The 16425-nt window shown below is 36.9% G+C and overlaps 1 protein-coding gene across 8 annotated transcripts in view; it reads right to left on the reverse strand.

The window, feature by feature from the left end:
- The window catches only part of MCTP1 (multiple C2 and transmembrane domain containing 1), a 501946-nt gene that overhangs the window by 236787 nt on the left and 248734 nt on the right, over positions 1-16425 (reverse strand). The window lies entirely within an intron of this gene.

Consider the following 16425-nt stretch of genomic DNA (forward strand, 5'->3'; position numbering starts at 1 on the left):
CTCTTGCTCAGAAGTTTCAATTTTAGAATGTTAGGAAGGGATGGAGGTCTCAGAGGAAGGCATTGGGGGAAGGGGACAAATGTTTATTAAATAATCTGGATTCTTCATATTATCCCTTAACACCTCCCAAGCTCCCTATGATGATAAAGAAAATCAAAGCTGTCGAGTAAGTTGCTCATGGATGCACAGCTAGCAGGAGATGGAGTTACGATTCCAACTGAGGCTGTTTGACCCTAATGCTGGTGCTTTTTCTCTATACCTGCAAGAGAGAAAGGCCTTTATGCTTACTTATATATTATACCATTTCTCATTTTAACTCATGAATGAGACCAATCTTGATCTAATGAGTCAATGCTTTTATTAAGGATTCCTAGAGAAAGTGAATCAGGGACGTCCCCAAGGAAGTCATTCCAGTGTGTGACAATGTTCATGCTCAGGAAACAAATCTTTTTACAAGGCTTGACTCCCTTATAATAAAATTTTGTTTAATTCTTTCTGTTTTGTCCAAACTTAAGCTATAGTTGATAACTAGTCTATATGATTTAAAGAAAAATATGAGGGGGCCGGTCTGGTGGCGTAGCGGTTAAGTTCGCACGCTCTGCTTTGGTGGCCCGGGGTTCACCATTTCGGATCCTGGGCACAGACCTACGCGCCGCTCAGCAAGCCATGCTGAGACAGCATCCCACATAGAGCAACTAGAAGGATGTACACTTATGACAAACAACTGTCTACTGAGGCTTTGGTGAGAAAAAAGGAAAAAAGGAGGAAGCTTGGCAACAGATGTTAGCTCAGGCCAATCTTGCTCAAAAAAAAAAAAAAAAACAGACCACAAAAACAACAAAAAAAAAGACAAATATGAATGGAGCTCTGAAAACTGTCAAGCACCATACAAATGTTAGGCATTACAATGATGATGCTGATATCCTTCAACTCACTATCTATATCCTTCCTCAACGCTCCACTCACCTCAATGACACATAAACATCTATGCTAAACATAAGGATTGCCTTACAGGATTTGGCCTTTCTTATTTAATCATTTGGGGGCTCTCAAAACTCTCCACATTCCCCAAATAAATATAATATCTTGGTTTTTTGTATGTCTAGACCTAGGTATAATAAAATAACAATCCATACTTCATTGTTAAACTTCCATTTAGACAGTTTAACTTTATAACAGTCAAATTTTGTCATATCAAATTTTTAAAAATATTTATAAATATAAATGCAGGCTGTTACATGGTAACCTGTTATAATGCATCCTTTAGGCGAGTCAATGCAACCAAAATGTTTAATAGTGGCTATTTTTAACAGAGTGGTTCCCAGCCACGGGCTAAGGACCCCGGGCATCCGGAGTGCTGCAGCACATATTTTGAAGGATGTTAAAATCCATGTACCCATTTGAATTTTCTCAGTCATGCCCTAGATCCAGTTATTGTCTTTGATTTTGAAAATCATCTATGCAACTATCACTACCTAATAAAATATAACAAGCTCCATAATATCAGAGCCATTTGGATCACTGTTTTTTAAATCTCCAACACTTAGTACCAAATCAGACATACTGTTGGTCCTCAATAAACATTTGGTGAATAATTGAATGACCTAATGACTTGAAGTGGGCAGTAGACCTCTCTTCCTGCTGATTTTTGTCAGCCCCACTTGGATATCTAATTGACATCCCAATATTAGCTATGTCTAAAACTTAAGTCTTGATCCTCTCTCCTGCTAAGCCTGATCCTTCCTCAGGAGGATCCGTTATTGCTCAAGTTGCTCAAGTAAGACACCTGGAAATTATTCTCGATACTTCCTTTTCCACGCTTTGCACCCAGGACACCACCAAATCCAATTAATTCTCCTTCAAAATACACCCTGGATCTATCTTCTCTGTTGCCTCTCTAGTTAAGCTACTATGAATGCTTTGCTGTACCACAATAATAACAGCCTCCGAGCTCTGCTCTCCACATCTTCTGCGTCCCCTCCATCAATTCTCTATACGGCAGCCAGGCTAATCTTTTAAAAATGCAAATTTAATCTTCCCTCTTCTTTGATTAACACATTTCAACAGCTTTCAGCTACACCCGCAATAAAATCCAAAATCTATAACGTGGTATATAGGACTTGCCATTCCTCCAACTTCACTTTTGGCCCCTTATGGTGTTCCAGCTCTCCTGTTACCGGAAGTTATTTTCTGCTTCCAGTCTTTGCATATGCTAGCTAGGGTCTCTGCGTGAAAAGCCTCTCCTTCCCATTCTCTTCCCCTTTTTGCCTGGCTGACATTACACTCCAGGTCTTAGTTTAAATACAATTTGCTCAGGGATGCCTTTCTCAACCTCCCAACCTGAATTACGTCTCCTTGTCATTTTCTCTTGGCATTTGCTCTTTTGCTTAGCAGTACTAATCATTGTGTTACTTATAGGTTAATCTGTACGTCTATTTGTTTATTGTGTGAATTTTCCCACTGGCTATGACCCCCATTAGGGGTCAGACACATGATACTCAATACATATTTGTTGAATGGATGAGTAAATGAATGACTATAGAGTTCACAGTGTACAGAGTACTATTAAAGACATCCTCTGAGAAGTTGGTAAAAACATATACTAGCAACCTATGTTGCAGGTGAGACACAATCCGAGATTCAGTGCGACTTGCCCCAAATCACATAACAAGCCAACGACAGAATGGAAGGCAAACTTAGACTTTCGGAGTCCAAGTGCAATGTTCCTTCTATTCAGCTTTTTAGAAAACCTGAACACCCGTATTTTCCTTCTTTTATTCTAAAACACCATCACAGAAATATTATGTAAAGATATTGGATCATCATTTAGATACTATAAATAATACTAATATTGACAAATAACCTATTTTGGTCGATAAAACTTTGACACTTATTTTTTGTCTAATCACCCTATGTCTCTGTGAGTCTACTATTGTCTCCATTTTATGATGAGAAAACTAGGAAAGGCTAAGTGGCTTGTTCCAGGTCAGACTAGAACTCAAATCTGGAGACCAGTCCAGTAAGTGCTTTTTCTGGCACATTCATCAAAAAACATTCATTCATTTCAGAGTGTAACAATCCTCTATTTCTTCTGTCTAAAAAAAGTATGAAGAGCTCTTTTACAGGAAAAGTGATTTTAAGAACCTTAACCTTGTATTTCTAAATAGATACTGATATCAGTGTCTTACTCCATTTAGTTTAGCTGTTATGTAAAAAGACTGACATAACTTCTAGTAATTTAGCACAGAAGCTTATGCACTCAAAAGTAAATCTTCTTGAGAAGTAATCTTTCTTGCTCCTTCCCGGAAACATTTTCCTCCACCACTGTATAGGTTAGCTGTCAAATCCCCTTAGAGTTAGGTGCAGATGGTTCCTAGAATCCTGCTGTGTGGTCTGCAAGTCTTGATGGTAGAACTTAAATTACAAAAGGGAATCCAGATCACTCTAGCTAACATTGTTGAACACTCACTCTATCCAATATAACATACCACCTAACAAGACTCTGAGTTGAGTTCTAGTGTTATCTGGAGTTTAGAGTTGAAGAAATTACATCACGGAACAGGTAAATAAATTCCCCAGAATCACACAGTGTGGATGCTGGGACTTGAACTTAATTGCTACACTAGGCCATCTCCAAACACAACATTTTTCAAGCTTGGTGTCATATCCATAATGCCACTCGAAGTAGTGAATATCCAATGGCCTGAGGAAATAACAATCCAGCCAATAAGATTAGGTCTAAGTGTTGTTAGGGATCAGGGGCAGATTTTTGAGTCTGTGACAGGCACAAAGATCTCAGGGACTGGTGTAAAAGAAAGAGGCTGATTTTAGGGACTCTGAAAACATGTTATGGTGGTGAAATATTTTATAAACGCGTGGCTTTGGCCATAAGATGACCTGGATTGGAAATGGTAAATATGTTAGCAAATTTCACCGTCACAAGTACAGGAAAAACAGACTCAGATGCTCACTCGTGATGAGTCGTCATCTGAGTTTCTCCACTTTATTTTGACTCCATAGGATAAAATTTGCTACTTTTCTCTCTTTCCAAGCATCACTTAGAGGTCTCTGGCTGCTACTATTAAAATTTAATAATTTTTTAATAGTCAAGTTTCTTTAATGAATTTCTAATTGCTTTAAAGTTCTTAACTTAGGGACCTTTAGTGACTTAGAGTCCTTAGTAGTTCAAGACCTTCAGCTTGTGATTCCAACACAGGGAACTGGAGACACTGTTCTTTTCATTTAGGTTCAGTAAAAGATTTGTACCTAATGCTCTTATCTTCTGTATTTGAAAGTGTTTTTCTAACCTTATTTTAGCAAATACTATCTAGTGATTACTAATATTAATATTATATAATTATAATGTTAATATTAATAACATTGCTTGTTTTTTAAAAAAAGGAGTTCTGTGGTCAAGCATATTTGGCAAATGCTGGTTTAGAACAAAATTAAATCGATTCATTTTCTACAGCCTTTAAATAAGTGAAAGCGCACTGTGATTCTCCAAGAAGGGGATATGATATGCAGCATTTACCAGGCTTCTTTGACCCTGCAGCCTACTTTTCTTGAGTGCATCTTTCAGGTCTAATAATCCCTGATCTCTCTTTGAAAAATGCTACTTTATTATATTGCATAGATAGGGAAGTTTCACGTCTTGGAGGGGTTTTTTTTATTGTAATAGACTTTCCAGTGATTTCAAATCACTTTATCATAATAAAACTCCCAATAAATCCAAGCCACTAAAATGTGGCTAATTTTTATTAATATACTATGCACACAGACAAAAAGATTTAGTTTGTTGGTTCAAAAAACCAAAAAACATAAATTCATGTGCCAGTGCTGTTTTGTTGCAATATTGCATTCAACCACAAGATGGCACTAATACTTATCAAATTATTGCGAGACCTGTTCTGCTCTTCAAAGTTAAAGCATCTCTACGCACACTTTGTGATTCTCGGGCATTTTCTAGCAATTTGTCCTTTGTTGTTATTAGCTGGACCATGACACTCATTAAAACATTTTTTATGGCAATAATGAAATGAAAACAAGGCAAATAAATATGTGAGAAAAAAACCTAGGAAGTATTACCCCTAAAATAAAATTCAGATTTTACTGTTATCAATGTCATATTCAAGAGCAACCTTCCACACATTCATTTTATCAGATACGATTAACTTCAGAATTTATTTTTCAACATTATCGATTATTTTATAATTATAAAATCTATGCTTTAAAAATTTAGACCTAGGGATTATTAATTAATTGTTTATATCTGAACTCTAGGATCCAATTGTTCAAAAAAGAGGAATTAGATGGTTTGTGTAATGTTTTTTCATATAGTAAAGGAATATATGTCCCCAGTGCTACGTTTTACTTTTTTTGGAGTCAGGTCACTGATGAGCACTTCAACATTTTGTGTGATTGTTTAGCCTTTAATATAAGTCCAACAAAGAACTGAACTTTGTCTGAATGAGTCCACTTTTGTGGAGCAATAAACACAGCATACACAAGATGGCAGCCTCTCTTCCTTTAAAATAGTATTAAAGATTTTTTAAATGTAAATAGTCATCTCATAATGAGGCTCTTGGTTTTCCTTCTCAGAATAAATGAGCCTCCTGGTTAACAAGTTTAACTCAGTCTTATTCCAAATCTCGTATGTAATGAAACAGAAACAACTGCTCCTGTTTCAGGGACCTATGGTCATTCAACAGTACCAACTCCTAATTGAACACAATGCCAAAGTGAAACTCAGTCTCTGGATTAGAAGAAGGAGAAGGAGTAGGAAGAAGAAAAAGAAAAAGAATACAACAAAAGAAACAAAGAGAAGTGAACATAAATATTCAGTGTGGACAGTTAAAAAGAATTCAGATTTAAGCTGGATCTTCTGGAAGGTATCAGATCTTCCTACAAATATTTAAAGCTAACTACCTTTGTTGCCCAAATGCAACAGGGAAGTTATTTGTTCTATAACCAAGTCTTTCACACTTGAAAAAGGCTATAAAAATAGTGACGTTCAAAGCATACCTACTCAGAACAATAGATTATGTCTTTATACACATTTATTTTTCATTAATGACTTAAAAATCTTCAAAACAGGTACTTTATGTGTTAAAATTATTTCCCTAAGCTCTCCCATTCCTTCCTCATTTCTTTGTTGGAGATTTGTAATGCCCTACATTGGAAATATTACATAGGGCTAAATGACTAAATATTAAAATTCAAATTCAAGAGGTTTATAATGGCACATGCTTTAAGTAATAAAATAAAAGTAAGCTAAAATTTTTTCCATAATGAGGAACATGAATATTCCAATGATTTTTAAATTTCTGGTTAATGAAGTTACCATGATACAGCACATGGATGAATTAAAAATAATATTGTGATAAAATGCAATATAGGACAGAACTAAGTAAATTTCATTCTTTGAAGAGTAGAAGGCACTTCAAGACACACGATATAGAGAAGGTGTAAATGACGGGAATAGACTATTGATTTTTATGAGTAATCTTTGGCTCATTTTTCTCTCATAAATGCAGAGTTCAGGATATGCAAGAAAAACTTATATATGTTATATTTGGTATAAATACAGCTTACTCAAGTTCCCTTTCATATGGGGCATAAATTACAAGTGATATCTACATGCCATTTCCTGATAACTTCTGGAAGTTTAGGTAAACCAAAAACTGAAAGGGCAGTGCTTACTTACATTTTTTTCACACTGCTTTAGACAAATACTGCTTTAATTTTGAATATAAGTTGTATATTAATCTGTGACATAAGCAACCACAACAGAGGACAGTGTCCTAGATGTCATTTTTCCCAAAGGGCTTTACTCCCGTTGCCTCCAGGAGCTCCCTTATCACCAGTAATTAATGCATTGACTAGTTACAATATATATTCCCCTGTATTAAATTTTTTTTTTACCCAAAGTGAAACAGTTTTCCCTGGAATTCTGCTGGAACATATTACTATGTTTTTACAGTCATCCTAACCCCTCCCCAAATCAAATATAAAAAAATTTAAATTTTTTTTAAGTACTTTAACTTTCCTGTTTAAAAAATCAGAATATTAAAAAATTATGCCCTAAAGTATCTATACTCTCCTCATTCCTTTTTCTTCTGGCTCTCCCAATACTTTTCTGAAATTGTTTCCTCGAGCGTCGCCAGGAACATTTAATCATCAATTTCAATGGCCTCCTCTTAGTCTCCAGCTCCTCCCACCTGTGGGCCACACTGAATGTTGTTAACTCCACTGGCTCTGCAATTTATTTTTTTAGGATTCTGTGACACTACTCATAGTAGCCCTGTGGGGGCAAGAATATTGGCCAAAGAGTCAGCTCTGCTTCCTATAGGCAGTGTGGTCTTAGAAAAGTCATTTAACCTTTCTCGTCTACAGTTTTCTGATCTTGAAAGCTGGTGAACTTCCCAAGTTTCTCTGAGGAGAGTAAAGACTCTCTAATAAGATTTCAATTCCACGCCCTTGACTGAGAACGAGCCATCCCACGTGAATCAATTTTCTAGGAAATTAAAAATTGTCATGCTGAACACCAAGACTTGTTTTTATTAATACATTTGAAGAAAATATTTATTCTGTTTTTCTCCTTTTTGGGTAGATAACGAATACAATTTTTTCAAAGTTAGGCAGAGTATCATTTGTTGGTTATGTGTTTCTGGGAAATTATCATCAAGGTTCTAGGAAAACAAAGTTAAATCTGTAGAAAACCAGTGAAACTTGAGTAGAAATATTTCAATTTCTGAGGCTCCCAACTGAATGCTGCTAAAAGTCAGAAGATATTTCTTTTATCACAGAGACTTTTCCCACCATGGATATTTCTATAATCTGTTTATTCTATATATTCTTATTTTGCTTCATTCTTTTCAATATAGAGTTGTTATAAACTCAAGAACAGTATTATTTCTGTTGCTACATATGCCAGTGAACAAAACGTGGTTGTTAAAAGATAACAAGTTAAAAGCGATTTGAGGTGGAAGGAGCCTGAGTCCCTGAATCACTGTGTAGAGGAGAGCCATCTGCCAACAGAAGCACCTGCCATGGACTATTACGTGGGGGAGAAATAAACTTCTATTACGCTTGAGCCATTAAAATTTTGGGGGTGTATTTATAATAGCAGTGCAGCCAACCCTAACTGATACAGATCCCTAAATCTTGGGAATTATAATTATTAAAATTCCACTTGCAACCACAGTTTAGTCTGTCTCACCAAATACATATTCTTAAGCCCTCTGATTCTAAGAATTCTAATTCTTAAAATATCTCTTGAAACCATCTCCCCCACCACTCCCTCATCGTTCCTTATCTAGATTATTCTAAGAGCCTTCTGCTTGGTCTCCCTGCTTCTCTTCAATTCTATCCTCCAAATGCTGCCAGAGTTCTCTCTGTCATGTACAAGTCAGGCCACTTGATTCTTCTTAGACTACATTTTACTCCTTCTTCCGCACCCACAAGCACTGTTGTGGGTAACCCAGACCCAAGAACTCCAGTTCAGGGTCAGTAGTCAAGTTTCGCCTTGTCCATGGGATTTTACACAAATGTGAGTATATTTTTATTATCTTATACTCTTACCATGGAGCCTTCGGATCCTAATTTGGCTTCTGGAGCAGACTGAACCCCAACACCCATTTTCCTCCTCTTTGTTTTAGTAATAGAGCCTCTGCAAGTTTAGCAGGACACGTGATCACCCCATTAGAGAATTTCTTATCCTCCAAGCAACAGGCTTGGCAATGTGACAAAGTCCTTGTTGGTAGATGTGAGCAGAAGTGACATATGCAACTTCTGGGTCTTTTGGTGAAAAGTGGAGCAGCTGATTTGGATGAGAGAAGGAAGCCACGTGTTGATGAGGGCAGAGCCACTTCATCAGCCCAACATCTCTCACTTCTAAACTTAATGTGGGAGAAAACATATCTTTTTAAAGCCACTAAATTTATGGGTCTTTTGTTACCAGAAGCTTAGCTTGCACCCTAACACAAGTTTTCAAATAGACTTTCCTTCTAGAAAACTGTTTTATTGAAATGATTTATTTGACTTTATATAGCCAATCAATCTTGTTTGAGTTCCATTCAATTCAGTTTCTTAAGACCAGGTGGTATGAACCAGCTTTCCCCATAGCCCGGCCATTCCTGGGCACTGGGATTGGGTTTCTCACTTACAGAACTGAAAGATAAAATCCAATAAAGAAAAAAAATATGTGTTAAGGTGGGAGGTAACTAACTTTCTTGAATATTTACTATGTGCATGGGGCTTTTAACACAATATTTCATTTAGTTATAACTATTGCCCTGTGAGGTGGGTTAAACCAGCACAGAGCAGGCATCCAATAAATGTTGAATAAATGAAAAAGTTAATATTCTTAGTACTTTACAGATGAATAAACTGGTTCAGAGAGGTTAGGCTGCTTGATCTAGTTACATGGCTAGTAAGTGGCAGCTCCAGAATCCATTACAAGATCTATTTGATTCGAGATTCCAAATTTACTCCACTAACATCATGATGCCTAACCTGTAAGCTTTCCTAATCAACCGACCTGTCTTGGACTATCATTTTTGAGCTTACCTGTCCTGTAAGGTGCCCTCGTCAGAGACTGGATTCTATACTAGGAAGCCATGCGTCTCACTGAACTTGGCTATCATTAACTCTGAACCACTGCCGTGGCAGAGTAGCAGTTAATCAAGTGCAGGTGAATGTGATTGGACAGATGATTTACTCAGTGTCTTTTGCCTCCATCAGACAGAAAATCTCATGAGGGCAGAGAATTCTTCTATATCCCAGAACCTACCACAAAGCAGGCACTCAACTGATCAATAAATATTTGTTGACTTGTATGAATAACATAAATTACTATTAATATATTAGCTTTGCTAAGCTGGGCACTTATTCAGATGCCTAAAACTGGGGTTCTCTGCAAAGAATGATATTGTTCAACAGTGCTCCATAGAAAAATCTAATTAAATAGTATAAAATTGTTTAATATATTTTTGAAAGGGATGAAGGCTTCTGATCATTCCATCCACAATAAAGGTGGTTTGGTGCTGTATAGGGTGGTGGTTAAGAGCTTGACCTCCAAGTTAGAAAGCCTGGGTTCTAATCTCAGCTCCAGCACTTACTCACTGTGTGATCTGGGACAAGTCCTAGATGAACATGGAGATGATCATAGAACTTAACCTAGATGAACATGGAGATGATCATAGAACCTCATTAAGGTCATTGTGAGGGTTTAATTACATATCCATATAAAATACTTGGCACAGCTCCTGTCACAAACTAAACATTCAATAACAGTTAGCAATTATTCTTACTCTTATTCAACGTGGAGACAAAGTAATATAATTACATTGCAATTTGAAAACTAAAATCAATATAATTAAATTGAAACAAAGAACTACAAACATATCAAAATGGGTATGAAATCTCTGATTTCCCATGTTGAATAATTCATTTCAGTTGAGATAAGTTACTATTTAGCTATTTTCTTTAATCATTTAAGAATATATGAATATATAGCAAAAGAGTAATGATTGTTTTCAGCGGATTTCTCATTCCCAGTTATGTAGAGATAGCAATTCTATTGCATTTGTTAAATCAAGAAAAAATAGCCTATAAATAATTATAAACATTGCATGAATAAAAGTATAAGGAAGTATTGTAAAATATGACAGTAAAATAACTGGAGCCCATAGAACATATCCACTAAAAAAAAAAGTTATTACGACCCTAAAAAGAAAACAAAAGCTTTTCATCAATCAAAACTGTAAGCAGTAACACTGTAAATAGTTCTATGACTCTTGTTGATTGATTGCTATCATGAACTGAACCAATTTTAAAACGATTATATTACAATATGATTAAAATGCATCACAAGTGCATGGTAATTGAACAGTACATTCTTTAGCACATTCATATATCCAATTTGAGAAAAAAAGAAAAGTCAACGATCTCCTATTTGTCTCCCTGCTTCTAGTCTACCCACTCCATTTCATTCTCTAAAATCTTATGCCTAGATATTTTTCCTGACACAAAAATCTGTTACTCCCTTGCTTTAAATTCTTCATTGCTTTCTCACTGATTTCAGAATAAAGTTCAAACTCTTTAGCATGTCATACAAATATTTCTCTGCTAATTTCTCCAGATTCATCTCTCACCAGACCTCTAATCTACAGAATAACTTGCAGCCTTCAAATTCACAGCTTCTCTCCAACGCCCGGGTCCCTCCTCATCCCTTTCCCTCAGTCCTCTTTCAGCACCACATTCAAGCCTCGCTTCTGCCTGCACATCTTCATTGATCTATCCCATGGACATTTTTAGGCCTTTCCCTGATGCTCCCAAACATCCTCGGCAATAGCACTTGTCACCTGAGGCTTTGTTTATTTCTGACCCCTGGTGTCTGGCACAATCCCTAGGTTATCATATGTGATCAAGAAATGTTGGTTGACCGAAAACACTCATGGATAACTGAATGAAGGAATGTCTGTATCATCTCAAAATAACAAGAGAAACTAATAGGGTAACCAGTACTTCAGTTGCACACCCTTTACATCCCACTCTTTTTTTCCCCAATCTCATTCACTATGATTTTAAGAATCTCATTTGAATTTTATTCTCAAATACTGAGGCTAAAAGATATAAAGCTTAATATCACAAAAGCATTGTGCTATCACTTCTACAACAGCAAGCATTTTGCCACTTTCTCCAACTACGGTAATTGATTTTCATTGTAATTCCTAAAAATATGCAATCTGTCCTAGTTTTACAAAGCGCTTTTAGATAATCTCATTTTAGTATTAATCTTCTTAGAGTGTTTATTTATTTGATTGATTGATTGATTGATTGATTTGGATTTATTTAGAATAATCAACCGGAAATCATACCAGAAAAAAGGTGAATGAATATGCTTGTGACATATCTCTTCTATTATTATGATATATGTCTGATAGATCCTAACACTACTTACCTTAACTGATACAAAAATTGATTCCAAGAATAGGTGCTGCCATTAAAAAAAAATCCCTAAAATATGTGGCATTGACTTAGTGGTTAGGTGGTGGGTAGCAAGGGAACACTGGAAGGCTGGAGAGTCTTGTTAGGCCATGGTAAACATTTGGTAAACTGTTCCTGTGATAACTTGGAAGGCAGACTGCCTGCTATTGAACCTGAGCTTGCGGGGACATGGTTAGAAAGAGCCAGAATAAAGGTTAAGTATTTTCTAAAATTGGTTGCCTTTAGTAAGTAATCATAAGAAAAAGATGAGTTCAGGTGAAAATAGGCTGATTTACAACTAGAAATGAAAAAGAGTAAAGAGAAAAATTGGAAAAGCTGTTTTTAGACCCCAAATAATAGAAAATAAGATGTAAAATGCCTTTGAACAATAAAGGCCCATTAAAACAGTCTAGAGGCAAAGGTCAGATTGGCCTTCCCACCCAAGCAGGATGGCCTTGAGGTAGGTGCCATTGTGTTGAAAGCGAGGAGCAAAGGAATAAATTCTGTTTGAGGAGTATGTCTAAGAAATAACATTGGATGTGGTTGTTGGCACATAGAAGCCTGTGAAGTTTTTGAGAGAAACCACTTAGCTAGTTGTGATCCCTGATCTTGCACCAGCAGGAAGCAGGATATGAAAGCTGAACAATTTTTTTTATTGATGTTTTAATTGTTTATAACATTGTGAAATTTTGGGTTGTACATTTTTGTTTGTCCTTCACCATATATATGTCTCCCTTCACCCCTTGTGCCCACCCCCCACCCCCATTGCCCCTGGTAACCACAATACAGTTTTCTCTGTCCATGTGTTGGTTTATATTCCACATATGAGTGAGATCATACAGTGTTTGTCTTTCTCCTTCTGGCTTACTTCACTTAACATAATACCCTCCAGGCCCATCCATGTTGTTGCAAATGAGACGATTTTGTCTTTTTTTATGGCTGAGTAGTATCCCATTGTATATATACACCACATTTTCTTGATCCAATCGTCAGTCGAGGGACACTTAGGTTGCTTCTACTTCTTGGCTACGGTGAATAATGCTGCAATGAACAGAGGGGTGCATAAGCCTCTTTGGATTGTTAATTTCAGGTTCGTTGGATAGATTCCCAGTAGTGGGATGGCTGGAGCATAGGGCATCTCTATTTTTAATTCTTTGAGGAATCTCCATACCGTTTTACGTAGAGGCTGCACCAGTTTGCATTCCCACCAGCTGTGTATGAGGGTTCCTGTTTCTCCACATCCTCTCCAACATTTGTTGTTTTTTTGTCTTGGTGATTATAGCCATTCTAACGGGCATGAGGTGATATCTTAGTGTTGTTTTGATTTGCATTTCCCTGATGATTAATGATGTTGAACATCTTTTCATGTGCCTATTGGCCATCTGTATATTTTCTTTGGAGAAGTGTCTGGAAAGCTGAACAATTTTTGAGCAGGACTAGCTCCTCCATGACCAATTCAGATATAGCTATAGAAGATAATAGAGGATAAAGAACTTCTCAGATGGGAGAGCCTGTAGCTACAGAGAACAATAGACAGGGGGTTTCTCCCCAAACACTAGAGGTCTAATCAAGAAATTTCTCTATCCTCCAGGTAAGTGGCCTTCAAGAAACCTGTCCATGGGGATTTCAGAATTGCTATGGACAAGTAACTGCTCTATGTCTCTCATGATTTCGTTTCAGTCATTATATATTGGATGTGCATGGTGAAGTGGTAGGTGGATCCATAGTCCACAGGACTACAAGGAACCACATTTGACCTGATAAAGGATTTCCTTCTATTCAGCGATCCTGCACTTGGAGCTGGATACAGTGACCATATGGGATTCTGGGATGTTTCCCTAAGAAAGGGTGAATGTCTTCTATGTGCAGGAAGAAGAATGAACCAGATATTTGGAGACCAGAAAGGTGGATTGTAGCCAGGTCTGCTATTGCTTGTCAATATCCATGTTGTTTTCTTCTTCCTGGGCACAGGGCTGGCCTATAGCTCCCAGCCTCCTATAAAATTAGGAGTGGCCAAGTATCTTCATTCTGGTCAATTAAATATAAGCCCAGAAGACGTTCTGTGCCAATTCTAAGACTAGCCCACGAAAAACCTCCCATGTGTGACTCTTACTCTATTTTCCCATCCACAGGCTGAAGAGAAAAGACCTTAAGGACCAAAAGGGAGGTAGTAACACTAACTGGGAAAAAAAGTTGACTTGGACTTAATGACTATGTGGAGCAGAGTTGGGGCCCCACCCTCCATCACTGACCCCATTGGACTATAGTAAGAGCAAGATATAAGATTCTATTATGTTAAATCATTGATACATGGAGTTTGTCTATTTAGAGTTACTTACCTTAACAAATACAAAAATTAAGCCAAATCACACTATGGTTACATTGTTTAATGCAAATAATTTTTAAAAATACTTGATTTAAGGCCCTTAAAGAAAGGACTTCATTGATATTTAGTTTTTAAAAATGCTTTTAAGATCCAGTTTGCAAAATATCTCATCAAGTGATCAATAGTTTATTCAAAAAATGAATCTTTACAATGAGTTAATACTAAAAATATAATTCCAAGGATTTACAACATAGTTATATTCTACCTTATCATTTGATTAGAATTTAGTGACGTTTAAAATGGTATTCACAGATATATTTTAGATGGATTATTTCTATTCTTTTAGTTGTTTCACCTATTTTAATTAATAATAGCAACAAAGTGAAAAAAGTCATATTATACATATGGTTCATCTTTCTGTTAGGCAATACTTTCCCTTCAAAACTTAGTGATCATTGAATAGTCTTATGGTAAAATATAGTCTTAAGAGGCCTTGTCCAGTCTTTCACCGAATATGAGAATCCCAGCTACAAAAGTGACAGATGACTGGGGCCGGCCCAGCGGTGTAGCGGTTAATCTCACACACTCTGCTTCGGCAGCCTGGGATTCACGGGTTCGGATCCTGGGCGTGGACCGTCGCACCACTCATCAAGCCATGCTGTGGCAGCGTCCCGTATAAAGTAGAGGAAGATGGGCACGGATGTCAGCCCAGGGCCAATCCTCCTCAGCAAAAAGAGGAGGATTGGCAACAGATGTTAGCTCAGGGCTGATCTTCCTCACACACACACACAAAGGTGACAGATGATAGATGGTCACGAGAATGGAATGCAAAGGGAGCTTGAATATTTCTAACTCAGCACTTCAAAATTAAATTCAATATTTGTCGAACACATACATTGTGTGATGTGGTCTATCGTATTTGGGGCAGGTCTGTTTTAAATGCATGTTATAGAGCTAAGCAGCCTCCTCTGGATCTTTAGAGCTCTAAGAAAATAGCTAGTCCCTGTTTTGACAGACATCCCTTCCAAGCATGTGGAGTCCTAAATATATTTAGTCTTTGGCACAGTTATATATCTGAGGTCATTCAAAGAAAGATGTAATAAGATGATCTTCTTGTCGTTATTTTTCAGTGAAAGAATATTTAAAAGGTATGTTTCCACAAGTTAGCAATTAAAAGGGAAGATCTTTTTCTTCCACTTGGTAGGTTGTCTTTTCATTTTGTTGACGGTTTCTTTTGATGTGCAGAAGCTTTTTAGTTTGATGTAGTCCCATTTATTTGTTTTTGTTTTTGTTTCCCTTTCCTGAAGAGACATATTCAAAAAGATATTGCTAAGACTTGATTGCAAAGAGCTTGCTGCCTGTGTTTTCTTCTAGGAGTTTTGTGGTTTCAGGTCTTACATTCAAGTCTTTAATCCACTTTGAGTTAATTTTTGTGTGTGGTGTAAGAGTGGTCTACATCCATCCTTTTGCATGTGGCTGTCCAGTTTTCCCAACACCATTTGTTAAAGATACTTTCCTTTCTCCATTGGTTAGTCTTGGCTCCTTTGCCAAAAGTTAGCTCTCCATATATGTGTGGGTTTATTTCTCGGCTCTCAGTTTTGTTCCATTGATTCGTGTGTCTGATTTTCTGCCAATACCATGCTGTTTTGATTACTATAGCTTTGTACTATACTTGAAATCAGGGAGTGTGATACCTCCAGCTTTGTTCTTTTTTCTCAGGATTACTTTGGCTTTTTGGGGCCATTTGCAAATTATACATCCGATTAGGGGTTAATATTCAAAATATATAAAAAACTCATACAACTCAACAACAAAAGCAAAAAACTCCATTAAAAAATGGGCAGAGGATCTGAACAGACATTTTTCCAAAGAAGATATACAGATGACCAACAGGCACATGAAAAGATGTTCAACATCATTAATTATTAGGGAAATACAAATCAAAACCACAATGAGGGGCCGGCCCGGTGGTGTAGCGGTTAAGTTCTCACGTTGCACTTTGGTGGCCCGGGGTTCGCCAGTTCATGGGCATGGACCTACTCACCGCTCATCAAGCCATGCTGAGGAGGCATCCCATATAGAAGAGCTACAACTCTACAACTATGATA

Source organism: Diceros bicornis, chromosome 1 (genome assembly GCF_020826845.1).
Source record: "Diceros bicornis minor isolate mBicDic1 chromosome 1, mDicBic1.mat.cur, whole genome shotgun sequence".
Lineage (NCBI taxonomy): Eukaryota > Metazoa > Chordata > Mammalia > Perissodactyla > Rhinocerotidae > Diceros > Diceros bicornis.